The sequence below is a fragment of the Odontomachus brunneus genome, unplaced genomic scaffold, assembly GCF_010583005.1.
Source record: "Odontomachus brunneus isolate Ranch 3 - 2012 unplaced genomic scaffold, Obru_v1 Obru_scaffold_024, whole genome shotgun sequence".
NCBI classification, from domain to species: Eukaryota; Metazoa; Arthropoda; class Insecta; order Hymenoptera; family Formicidae; genus Odontomachus; species Odontomachus brunneus.
In genome coordinates, this window is record NW_022639474.1 from 1,626,074 (window position 1) to 1,638,981 (window position 12,908).

Below are 12,908 nucleotides of genomic sequence, written 5' to 3' on the forward strand. Positions count from 1 at the left end.
AAGCGAGCCGTAGATCGTTGAAGTTCTAAGTTTTAAAATGTGGGCCAGATAAGAGCTGCCGGCAGGGTCCACATCTTCCGATTCGAACTCACGGAAAAGTCGCGTATCCACTCCCGTACATCGATCCCTGTTCTCTTCTGTTCAGCTCTACTTCTCTCTTTCTCTTTTTCACCCCTCAGTGCCCCTTCTTTCCCTCAGCGCGCCCCCGCGTCCCTCATCTCGTCCTGTTCCTTCCTTCCTTCCTTCCTTCCTTCCTTCCTTCCTTCCTTCCTTCCTTCCTTCCTTCCTTCCTTTCTTCCTTCCTTCCTTCCTTCTTTCCTCTCCTTCTCTACGTCGCGGACGTGTCTCGTCTCCGCTGTACCTTCTTTCCTTTCTCCTCGAGACTTTCTCCTTTCTTCCGTACGTAAAGGCGGACTCAAGAGTGAGTGCTCTGGCGGCAGCAGAAGTTCCTCCATTAGCGATAACAATGAAAGATGGACATCTGGCTCGCGGCCCCGATCATTCCTGACAAACACACGCGTGGGCCACATTGTCGCGCTGGAAAATCAGGATCCTCCAGGAAGGAGTGAATATCGTCGTGGCGTCGCGTCATAAAGCGCGCGCGCACGACTCGACGGCGAACTTTTACTTTGATCGCCGCGCTATAAATATGCTGCGTCTAGTGAGACGGCAAATCACAATTTATCGTTGGCCTTTACCGTAGCTCGTATCTGCGCGCTGCGACATATCTTTTTCAATATTTCCACGCCCGCCTCTCCTTACCTCGCGATACCTTCGCGCAAGACACGTCAGTATCGCGTGTCTGTCTTTGATAGCGCATCACTTGACATGCACGTCTTTTTTGTCCTTCAAAAGAAGAATATCGAAACTCTATCTTCTTTTTCTTTTTCATAGCTTTCGTTGCTCATTTTTATCAACCTTAATGTCGTCTTATGACCTCGCATCGTTCGCTTCGCTGAGAGATGGTGGGAAAATTGAAAGTGCACAAATGACATTCCCCGGACTATTGTTGTCGCGAATTTATTTCGCGTTTGCAAAGAAACAGGAACGAAGTGGATTTAGTCCCAGTTATCCGGACGAGGAAGCGCATCCATTAACAGCTTTGCTAATGGACTCGTTGCCAGTGATATAACGTAAAAAAAAGCCAACGTAATATCCACAGCTCGCGAAATGCAAATGAAACTTTTTTTTGCCCCACTGGCTTCCGTCACACGTAATGCCCGAAATTTTTGCGCACCAGTCGACATCCGCGCCGGTCATTCGATCGATCGAATGACACGTCAAAGATCAGGCTTATCGATTAGACGATCGGTTAAGTCGATTGAGGGTAAATTAACAACGCTTGACGAACGGCGAAACTGATTTGGAAGGAATCCCCATATCATCTGACATCCGTGATTCGTTTTCATTCGATTGTTGTCCGCTCCGCTCGCTTCTCCCCCTTTTCCGTGCGGCCTTTTCATCGGTCGGCCGAATTGTACATCATGGAACGAAATTTCCGGCAAGAGAATCGGATGAGAAGTGAGAGGTGGAGATAGAAAGGGACCGATGGAAAGGGAGTGGAAACAGAGGAACTTCATACATGATTTCCCTCGAGTCCCTGAAGTGAAGCATTTCGGGCAATGCGCGCTCGTACGAACGCGCGCGACCACTGGTCTGCCGTGTGGTATCTCGCTGACAAAGTTGCCCAATCATGCGTGCATTATGAGATTCGCGGACCAGAAGAATACGACGAATGGAAAAAGGGAAGCGCGCTAGGCAGACAAGGCGGCAGATTATACGTACCTATCGCGAGAGCACTGTCGCGTTGCATATTTTCTTGTTTAGGAATTGAGTCGTCTTTCATCTATGATAACTCGAGTCGAAATTTCTATTTTCTATAAACTCCTTAACATCTGTCATACCCTGAAGGATTAGTGTAGGTTTAACTCACATAAAAATTAAAGACTTACGTAGCGCCTCTAATAGTAGAAGACGCACAAAATTCCTCTTATAGGTCTAAAAAACAAAAATGTGGGTATATAGAATCAAAAGAAATTGATATAGGCTTCAAGTCAAAGTTGGCGTTAAATGGAATACTGAGATCGAAAAAAAGATCAAATCTTCGTCTTGAACTTCCTAACATTTCTATATTTCGAAAGATCATTGTAGGTCTAATTTATATGGAAATTGAAGATTTGCGTCTCTATGATGAAAAACGCATTTTTTTGCCGCTTGGCAAAAAAATTTTATTATATTAACAAAACATCTCATGGAACATGAACGTACCAAAAATTCTAGTTGTGTGAAGTTACCAGGATTCTGTTCAAATTACCAAGATTCTGATTAACAAAACAAGATTTCTAGTTAACTTGAACAAAATTTTGGTAACTTCACAACCGGCATTTCTGGTTCATTCATACCAAATTTTTTTTCCACGTACATTCTAAAAAAGACTTCTCGGCTAACAAGTAAACCTATCCAAAAGTTACACTCCGATTTCTTTCTATTTTGGCACAAATGTAGAAGTACAAAAAGTATTTAGGTCATATTTTTTTTATTTTGGCTTATTTTGAGTTTCATGGGCAGTTTATAGCTTTTTAATGTTCTTACTCCTATCAACAAGTGCAACAAAATTGCATAAGAAATAAAATTGAATACAAGATATAGGCATTTTTGGTTTACTGATTATGAATATAAAGTCAAATCTGTAAAATTTGTATATAATAAATAATATATTTGTATATAATATATATATTACTTATTAATATATTATATACAAATAATATATTTGAATATAATATATAATAAATAATAAAATGTTTAAACAAATCATGTAAAAAGTTGAAAATAATTGTTTATACAAATAATTTCTCGGTTTGGCGGAGATGTAATTTTTTGATTAATTTAGCATAGATTTGAAATATTTCGGTTGGAATCTCGGCTAAAGAATGGTTCGTGTCTCAGCTATGCCGATTTTGTTAAAATTATTTAATTATATTTTATATTCAATTTTATTTCTTATGCATTTTTATTGTACTGGTTGATGATAACAATAAGAACATTTAAAAGCTGCCCATGAAACTCAAAGTGTAGACCAAAATGAAAAATATAACCTAAATATTTTTTGTACTTCTACATTTGTGCCAAATTAGAAATTTGGGTAGGTTTACTTGTAAGTTCAATAGAATTAAAGGAGACTGATATAAACTTTAGAATATTATAGTAAGTAGAATAGAATTAAGATCAGAAGAAGGATCAAAATATTAACCTTCCTCCTCCTGAACATCTGTATATCCCGAAAGATCAGCCCGAGTCGAAATTTTAGCCCTACTTTCGATCTGGACTTTTTAACATCTGTATGTTCTGAAAGATCAGTGTGTGTTGGTGCACTTAGAAACCGAAGTCATACCTAGTGTCTCTAAAATTCTACTTGATTCTAAAGAGAATCTCTTGGCGAAGCTAGTAGGTTAAGCAGAATCAAAAGGAGCCGCTATAGATTTCAAAGTAGGTTAAATGAAATATTAAGATCGAAAGTAGGATTAACATTTGGATTCGGGAACCTGGACAAGCTGTACTTGCACGAGGAGAATGCATATCGTCCGTCATGCACACACGGATTTTTCAATCATAATTATTAAACGCAGTAAACTAGATTAAAGATAATCTTTGAGACGCCTTAAAAACTTTTATACGTAAATTGTCTGAAAGACATCTTAAAGATGATCTTTAAGACGTCTTATGTCCCGATTTGAGACATTATGTTGTCTGGGCTCCGTCTAATTACGTCAAACTATGTTGACATCGATAAAACACTAATAAACAAAAATCTTACATTAGATGCATTTCGATGACGACGTACAAATGTGCGAATTGCATTAATTTAAATTACTAATCAGTCTTCCAATATTTCCGTTACAATTTCAATCCGATCGTGACATTTGTCGGTCCTGCCAATTAACCCTGCATATGAATGCGTATCATACATATCAGCTTTCACGTCGGCATAATATGCGCAAAACATGAATAAATACGAGCGGCCCAGCGAAAGCGGCACGTGTGCCCGCTCCGTCGATAAGTTTGCCTTCCTAATATCCGAGGAATTTTCATAGGGTTTCGGTTTGTCCGCATATATCCTTGGTCGCATTCCTCCGTCGACGTCAGTCGGCAAATATCTATATATTTACACATACATATACCTGTCCTCTCACGAGTTAAAATGCGCTCCCTACGTTATCATTATTCCATCGATTTCAGTTGGGTGCGCCGCAAATTGGCGAAATAATCAACGATGCAAATTCACTCTAATGGCACGCACAATCGGGCGTTAATTTCCTATCGGATGAATTCACCACCAGCCACATTCGCTCATCGGCGACTCCGTTCAAACAAAAGGCGTATGCGACGTACGTGATGTCCTCGCCGTCCGTATCCTTAGATTCAACGAGGATTTCCAATCGTATCCTCGGGGATCGCGTGCACGACAATGCGTGACGAACGCATTGTCGCGACGCGCGCAAATCCCCCTCGTGCCTCCTCCCCCCCCTCTCCACGTCCTTTCCCCCGCGCTTCCATCAATCATGACCTCGCTTCACGCGTAACTCGACGGGATCCACCAGGGCCTCGCGTACTACACGCGGAATCGACACGCACGTGAATACGAGGGCGCGAGCGCGCTTCCGCGTCCTCTGTATATGGATGCCACGTTGGTAAACGGACGGGACGGAGCGATTAGATGTTCGATCTGTATCAATATTTACCTCGCCTCGCTGCGGCGCGCCTTGCGCGAAATGGAAGCCAGACTTCCTTCATCCCGACGTGTTTGCCCGTGCCGCGGAGCAGATACGCCGGATTCCCCCGGGAGGACGTGCCGGTAGTCCTACGGACAGGCTTACCCTTCGAGCTACAAACCGTCCCCTTTCCCGCCTTCTTTGCCCTCTCGCGCGTTCGCCTTACCCGCTACCCTCGTATACTCGGGAGTCGTCTTACCCCGGATACTCGCGCCGGCACGATCGATCGGCCGGCATAATAAGAAGAGTAAACGCCGGGATATATTGTATGCGAGATCAACCGGCGAGCTGCGCTGCTCGAGCGGATGCTGCGCCGCGGTGTTCCGCGTTTCCTCCGCCTCCCGAAATATCTTAGCGAACCGCTGTGCCGTGCGGGATTCGGCCCGATAGACGTTTAAAGCGCCGCTTTTTACCCGCGAGATTGCATTGCGCTTCGATTCGCCGCCAGAGTTTTCTATCTTAGGAGGTTGCACACCGACTTAATGCAGCTTTGTATTCTGCACTGGTTTCCTATCTGCTCGTACAGGATCGCAAGTGCTTATGCAGAGTGAAAGTACAGGTGTTAGTAAATAGCACCGTGTTTTACACAAAATTTAAAAAAAAAAATTATTTACGAAGGAGAATACACTCAAGACGGACAAACCCGTATCAAAAGATAGTAGAATACATCAAATTCGTTCCTGGGCTTATTTCTGTCCGAAGTTTGCGAAGCAAGATCCTTTATTAATGAGCAATCATACAAAGTTCGATGAAATTTGATAAAGGTATATAAATATATTATCTACGCCTTAATATACTAAGAGAAAATATATCTAAGAAATAAAACAATATTTATTTGGTGAGTTATTAATGACATGTTTATTAATCAAAAAAAGATATTTTTCAAATAAGAAATTTTTTTTCTTCAAATTTTCTTGAAACTTCAACTTTTCATAAAAGTTTTAGTAAATCATTTATTATACTTAAATAAGAGAATTTAGATTTAAGTAAATATGTGTTATCAGTACCACCAAATAGATATTTGTTATTTTTTAAATATTTTTTCACTCAGTGTATACAACCAAATAAGAAAATAGTGCAAATACGAAACTGCATTATGATCCAGCGTCCCCTTAAGACCTCGCGCGTGCGACTATTCTGATTGGCCCGGAATAAACGTAGTCAATTAAAAATTGACTGGCCTGGAAATCATCTGTGGCGAACGCGCGATACAGTGAGGAAAGGGGCGAGAAAATGACCAAGTCTAGCAGCGACGATCGATAGAGGAGCGACGGTGAAATAATGATACTCTGGACCACGGTTCTCTAATGGGAATTTGTTGGCCCCGGCCTCGCAAGAAAGATTCCGGAAAGTATTTCACTTAAGTTCCCGCGGCGCGCGTGAGCGCGAAACAAAATCATTCCGCGATAACTTCCACTTTAACTTTGCGGAATTCAAGGTTCTGACAGTTGCTTCCATTTTAACTTCGCCCACTTCATCAATCATTCTAACGTAGTTTTTCCTCTGGCGCAATAACTCCCAGTTTTGTTCCATTAGTCCAGTCGATCGGATTCTTATCTCGGGGATACTATACATGCTATAACGCGTACATCGATGACGAATGATACGCGCGCACGTCCCTCTCCTGCCTCCTTCCGGAAGCGCCATTAATCAATTTGAGCGGCCGAATTGCGTCGATTACGATCGTCGCTACGTGCTCTTTCGGTTCGTGTAACTCCGTTTAGAGATCGAGAGCCGCGGTTACCTTTTCATCGATAATTTTCTTCAAATCACGTGCGCAAATGACGCGATTGAACGTCGTAACTTAACCTTAGGCGGAAAACAGTCATTATAACCGCAAATACTCTTCCGTGTATGGTGACAATTGTGTTTCGTGCTCAAAGCTTCGAGACAAGATCGTACACAGATGCCAATTGAGAGGAGAGCACAAACAGTAATATGACAGGAGAGAGAAAGAGCGTGTCCTACGGTGGAGTTAGCGCAACGAAAGGCGATGCTACGCGGAATGCGCCTCGCTTGGGAGAGAGCGGACAAGGGCGTGGGGACAAAGATCGAGGGATGGAGAAGCGTGGAGCGTGGACACGGGGTGGTGGTGTAGAGAGAGTCGGCGGAAAAAAATACTCCCACCAACAAGTCTCAAACCCTACCTCACACCCCGCGTACCGCATGCGGCACCGGGCAATTTTTCAATGGCTCCGGCCGAGCTTGAATTCTCGTTAATTTTTACTTTCTCTCGCCGTCCGCCACGGGGATCCGCCATTGTCCGCGCGGCTTCGTTCGGAGCCCCTACAACGATAACAGAGAAAATGCAGCGGAGCGAGCCGGGGTATACCTACCTACCAACCTAACGGCGCGAAGCTGTCGATAGCAACACTCTCCAATAAAGCGGATCCCTCCCAACCCTCCCGGAACAGTCGTTGCTTGAGAGCGCGCCCACACCGCCGCCGCGCCGTCGCGTCGATCGTTCCACTGTTTTGCGGTACCGTATATAGGGTGTCTGAATTTAAGTACGACACTGAACGAGGGCAAGGAGAGCGCATCAAACTGGGCAGAATGGCCCTGTATTATTCTTCTTGCGTCGTCTTTATTGTTAAGAGGTTAATTAAATTCAAGAAAATTTACGAGGAATTATATAGTCGATCATAACACTCGAGTATTTCAAATCAGTAATAAGAGGGCGGCACAGACGCGTGAGGGAACGCGTGTCAAAGAGAATACTTTTCTTTTCATATCGCTATGTTGATTCATTGATTAATTAATCATTTAAAGTAGTGGCATTAGTCATTTAAAGTATCGGCATTAGATGTCGGTTTAGTCCTCGCTTTCCCTCTCTCTCTCTCTCTCTTTCTCTCTCTCCTCCCTCCCCCTCTCTCTCTCTCTCTCTCTCTCTTTCTCTTCTAAAGTGAGTAGAACCGCAGCGAGCACGTGGCTTAAGCAGCCACGCTTGCCTGGGCCGCTTGCTGGGCCACGGAATAAGGATAGCAAATGCCGCTCACTGCGAGCCATCAGCTCAAAGTGCTTTCCGAAAATAGCATCTGCGGAATGCAGCTACTGTTTCCCATACACGCGTGTGTTCTGCGCGCTTGACCTACTCCACAACAGTAGAATCGGCTGATCGAGCACATGGATCGATGCAAACGTCAATTGCTCCACTTTCAGACACGGACTGTTTGCATCAGAATAGAAATAAATGTCGAGAACTAACAGGAAAGCGGATAACGTAAAACATCAGTTTTATATTTTTAACGAGCATAAAATGCAGTTTCGAAGAAAAGAAATGGGGAACATTAATTCTCTCTATGATACACTGAAGAAAGATATTTGGAAATATATTTGTGGGATATAAAGCTTATTTTCGTGAAGTGAAGTTTATTTCTGTGAAACAAATTTTATATCCCACACAACACAAATAAATTTTCAAATATTCCTTTCTCAGTCTATATTTAAGAAGGAATATGTTAAATATTTTGAATATTCATTCGTTTCACAGAAAATTATTTCACAGAAAAAAGATAATGTACGATAATTGTCAATATATGCGCATACAAGATGTTTGAATTTAATTTATGATTACCGGATTGTTGACATTTCAGTCGCGTGCATCTCGATCCACACAAGCGCGCACGTTTGCAAAACACATTTTTTTTTACGGAACAGTTTAGTAGCGAGGATTTCAAGAAAATTAATTGCGATGATTTGCTGACACGGTCTAGATCGAAATCCCTAATGCGTTTAACGGAAGTTTTAAACGCTAATTTCATCGTCGACGTCTTTGTGGGCGAGAAGTCGATCGAAAGGGGGCAATGTTATCGGATTCTGTGCGTGCCGTATGCAGAGGCATTGATTGCTGCTGCTGACCGCACAATTACGCTATCCTCTCCAACTCTTCTTCGTCCTCGCCGTCGACGCGCCCTCGTGCCGTGACAGCGATCGACAGATCTCACGTCGGGCCCAGACCTCGTCGTTGCATGTTTCATTGCGTCCGACTGTTTTCATCGATCTTTTCCCGAGCGATGACAACGAACCTCTTCAAGCCTCATCGCATAATAGACTATCGATAAGCCGTGAAGCATAGCGAGAGCCGTGATAATTCTTAATTTGTGTCTGAGGAGCGCGAGAGAGTTTTATCTTATAAGTCTTTCATCTCATTACATCTCTCTGTTTCGATGGTTCTCAACTTTAAAAATGTACTTCCGTTAGCAAAGCTTACTTTATCCCTGTTGCTTTAAATCTGTATGTGTTTTCTCTAAGAGTATTTTCTCTAACCGTCCAACTATTTCTAATGTTTACACTGGCATCATGGAGGATCATTAAGTTCTGTGTGATTGTGCGCCTACTATTAATAAATTAACGTGTTCTTTAAAATTAGTCAAATTTGTCGTTCGCTTAATATGATTTGCCAAGCTATAATATTTTTGTTAAATGATAATGGGCTGTGAACTTAAGATTCAATTCGAGTTTCTCCCCATTCACGGTAAATACTCGAAAATATTCATTAAGATCAGGAACCTCCAATATAATAGATGGTTTGACATACCTGAAAATATATGTGATGTATCGCTACTCGATATCCTGAATCCTCTGTCCTGGCTTCTCGATCCAATATCTTTTACCTCATTGTTTCGTGGCATTTCGAACACTCATTCGTGGCACTAAACTTTCGAATCGAAACTTGATCGTCCCATATTGAATCTTGCTTTCGACCTGAACTTTCTAACATCTATATATATTTTGAAGGATCATTGTATATATAATACACGTGGAAATTAAAATTCTACTCAGGTCGGGCTTCTAAAACTCGTATTAATTGTTATTATTTAAAATTCATCTCAGATGAGACACTTAGATTTGAGTTCAAAGTTAAATAAAGCTTTTTAATTGAATCGTGACTACAAATATGTATATCGCATATCGCATAATTCATCTGAAAAACTTTGATTTGATACAACTTACAATAAAAATAAGGATATAAAGAGGCAAAGTTGCCGATGTTAAGAGTTACATACAAAAATTTATTTTAATTTGTAAAATACGTTTCGATCATTTGATATGATCCTCTTCAGTTTAAGTCGGTCAATACAATATCACATCATAAATCCCTTGATGGTGGTGTCATATTTTCAAAACTGTCACAGACTATTCCCCTCTGACATGTCAGTCATTCGTAAGCTACATATAAAGAAAAAAATACGATATTGACGAAAAAATTAATAAAAAATTGCAGTTAATACGATAATTATTTCCTTACCATGGACATGAAATAAGGAAAGCTCCTGCACTCCAACAGTCAATAAGTTCAATTCCAAACCAACTTGACGGACACGAAGTGTGAGCAAGAATCACAACATTGGCATATAAAAGCCAACGCATATAAAAGTAAGCAGCGGAACAATCAAAGACAGATTAGGAAAATACAATCAGTGAACACGATTAATTAAAAATACCAGATGTATTTGGAAATTAGAAACAAGAGAAGAAAGCAAGATTAAATCAACGGGTTCACGGGTCCTTTTAAATAGAAGAAAATAAACATTATCAATTCCGCTAGTGTCAGGTTGCAGATTCAAGACGTTTTAATATCAAACAGTTGAAAACAATTCTATTCGAATTTGGCATCAAACAGTATCTGTAAGAAATCTGACAGGAAGGAGTCAGGAGAAACAGATACCAGTGGTAAAATCTTTTTTACCATTCCTTACATAAAGGATGTTGCAAAATAACCTCCCTAAGCTCATAGGAAGATCAAATTATCAAGTAGCTTTTAGAGTCACCAACAAACTCGACCGTTTTATTCATGGTCGCAAAGACCGCCTGACCAGAGAATAACACACACATGTAGTCTATAAGGTCAATTGTATCGATTGTGATGCATCTTATATGGGTCAAACGAAGAGACAGTTGGATACGAGAGTGAAAGAGCATAGATCTCACATCTCGCGTTGCACAGTAACTCCATCACCAATCATAGACCACAGACTGCAATTTAATCACAATTTCGATTGACAGGAGGTCCTGATTTTAGAAAAGGAGCTTAATTATCACAAACGCCTCATTTTGGAAATGTTTCATATTAAAAGCCAGGTTAACAGCTTGAATCTGCAATCTGACACTAGCGGAATTGATAGTGTTTATTTTCCTTTGTTTGAAAGGACCCGTGAAAGACGTTGACTTAATCTTGCTTTCTTCTTTTGTTTTTAATTTCCAAATACATTTTTGGATTAATCGTGTTCATTGATTGTGTTTCCTTGTCTCTGATTATTCCTCTGCGTTGGCTTACCTTTATATACCAATGTTGTGATTCTTGTTCACACTTCGTGTCCGTCAAGTAAAGTTGGTTTGGAATTGAACTTATTGACTGTTGGAGTACAGGAGCTTTCCTTATTTCATGTCCATGGTAAGGAAATAATTATCATATTAACTGCAATTTTTTATTAATTTTTTTTCAATATCGTGTTTGTTCGGTTTTTTTTTTCTTTATATGTAGCTTACAAACACTGACATGTCAGGGGGGAACAGTCTGTGACAGTTTTGAAAGTATGACACCACCATCAAGGGATTTACGATGTGATATTGTATTGACCGACTTAAACTGAAGAGGACCACATCAAATGATCGAAACATATTTCACGAATTAAAATAAATTTTTGTATGTAGTTTTTATAACATCGGCAACTTTGGCTCTTTATGTCCTTATTTTTTATTGTAATTTGTATTATATCTTGTTGAGCCGTAGATTAATGTAATTAGTAATTATTATTAAGAACTTGGATTTAACTCTAAATAAAAATCTGAGTATTTCATATAAGACAAGCTTCAAGTGACAACCATTAATACGAATCTAAATGGTAGAAAACACACACTTGCAGGTTCTAAGGAGAACCTTCTGGCAAAGTTAGTAGGTTAAATAGAATCAAAGGTGGGTTGATATAGACTTGAGAATATCAAAGTAAGCGTTAAATGGAATACTGAGGTGGAAAGTAGAATCAAAATTTCGACTCGGGCTGGCAATGACACTCGCCTAGATGCGATTCAGTCGGAGAAACATGGGTTAATTAACACGACACCGGAAAGAGCTGAGCTGAATATTTTAAGAGACGACAAAATATTTGATTTACTCAACGAGAGTGTGATAACAAGCTCACGATACATGTATTCTGCGATACATATGTCGCCCGAAACATGGAAACACTTGGAAAAACTCGCGAGGACACGTTTGACTTCCTTGAAGGTCTCTAATGTTTGAGACCATTGATTATGATCTCTGTCGTTTGATATCGGGTGACAACAGCTGGCGATCGACGCGAGGTGCCGCCGTGACTCTTTTTGCGTTGTGATATTGTCGCGCGTCGCGTACTTCTCCGTGACTGAGTCATTCAGTTTCGAGCCGACGAGCGACGCGCATATCGCGACGTGTATCGGTGCTTTAATTACAATTCCCGTCAGGTGAATGAAATATTTCATCTGGCTTTTTCTCGAAATATCCAATCGGGCGTTCGTCGGCATCGCGTTAATTTACACGCGTTTCTCCAATCGCATCGCATCTGCGCGAGTGTCAGTGCTGGTGTTAGCGCCACGACAAAGGAGCTTGGTGGAGGATGCTGGATCGAGAAGCCAGGACGGAGCGGACGTAGGACGCCGCGCCGTGATACATCGTGCATGTTCAGGTGTGTGAAATTTATTATACTGGATTTTTCCGATCTTAAGGGATTTCTGAAAAATTCGCAGAAAATAAGAAGTATCTCCCGAGTTGAAATTTATGCCGGCATTTACAGTCTGTCATTATTTGATGAATAATTGTAGCTAATTTTATAACAACTTACATGATTAATACATTAACGCGGGAATATTTCATAGTAAAATATTAAACTTCTTTTGATCTGATTGAACTTTTTTTGTAACTCATAGCAGCGGATAAAAATTAGATATATTTTGTATCATATTTTTCAAAATTCTTAAAAAAATAGCAATAAAGGGAAAATATAGGTGTTTTTTTTTTTAAATCTGCTCTGTAAGGAATCAATCACGATCATTTTAAAGCAGTACTGAAGAAGTTATTGCATTGCGTGTTGATGTTAAAAATAAAGATTAGTTTTAGAATATATATATATATATATATATATATATATATATATATATATA

The 12,908-nt window shown here is 40.6% G+C and overlaps 1 protein-coding gene across 5 annotated transcripts in view; it reads left to right on the forward strand.

Moving 5' to 3' along the window:
* LOC116842353 (CUGBP Elav-like family member 4) overlaps positions 1 to 12,908 on the forward strand; it is a 605,467-nt gene that overhangs the window by 180,720 nt on the left and 411,839 nt on the right. Inside the window, exon 1 of one of the 5 annotated variants that reach the window (XM_032811453.1) lies at positions 11,412 to 12,433. The exons of the other annotated variants lie outside the window; for them this stretch is intronic. The gene's annotated coding sequence lies outside the window, so the exon portion shown is untranslated. Of the gene's footprint in view, positions 1 to 11,411; positions 12,434 to 12,908 lie in introns of those variants that run through there. 5 annotated transcript variants of the gene reach the window in all.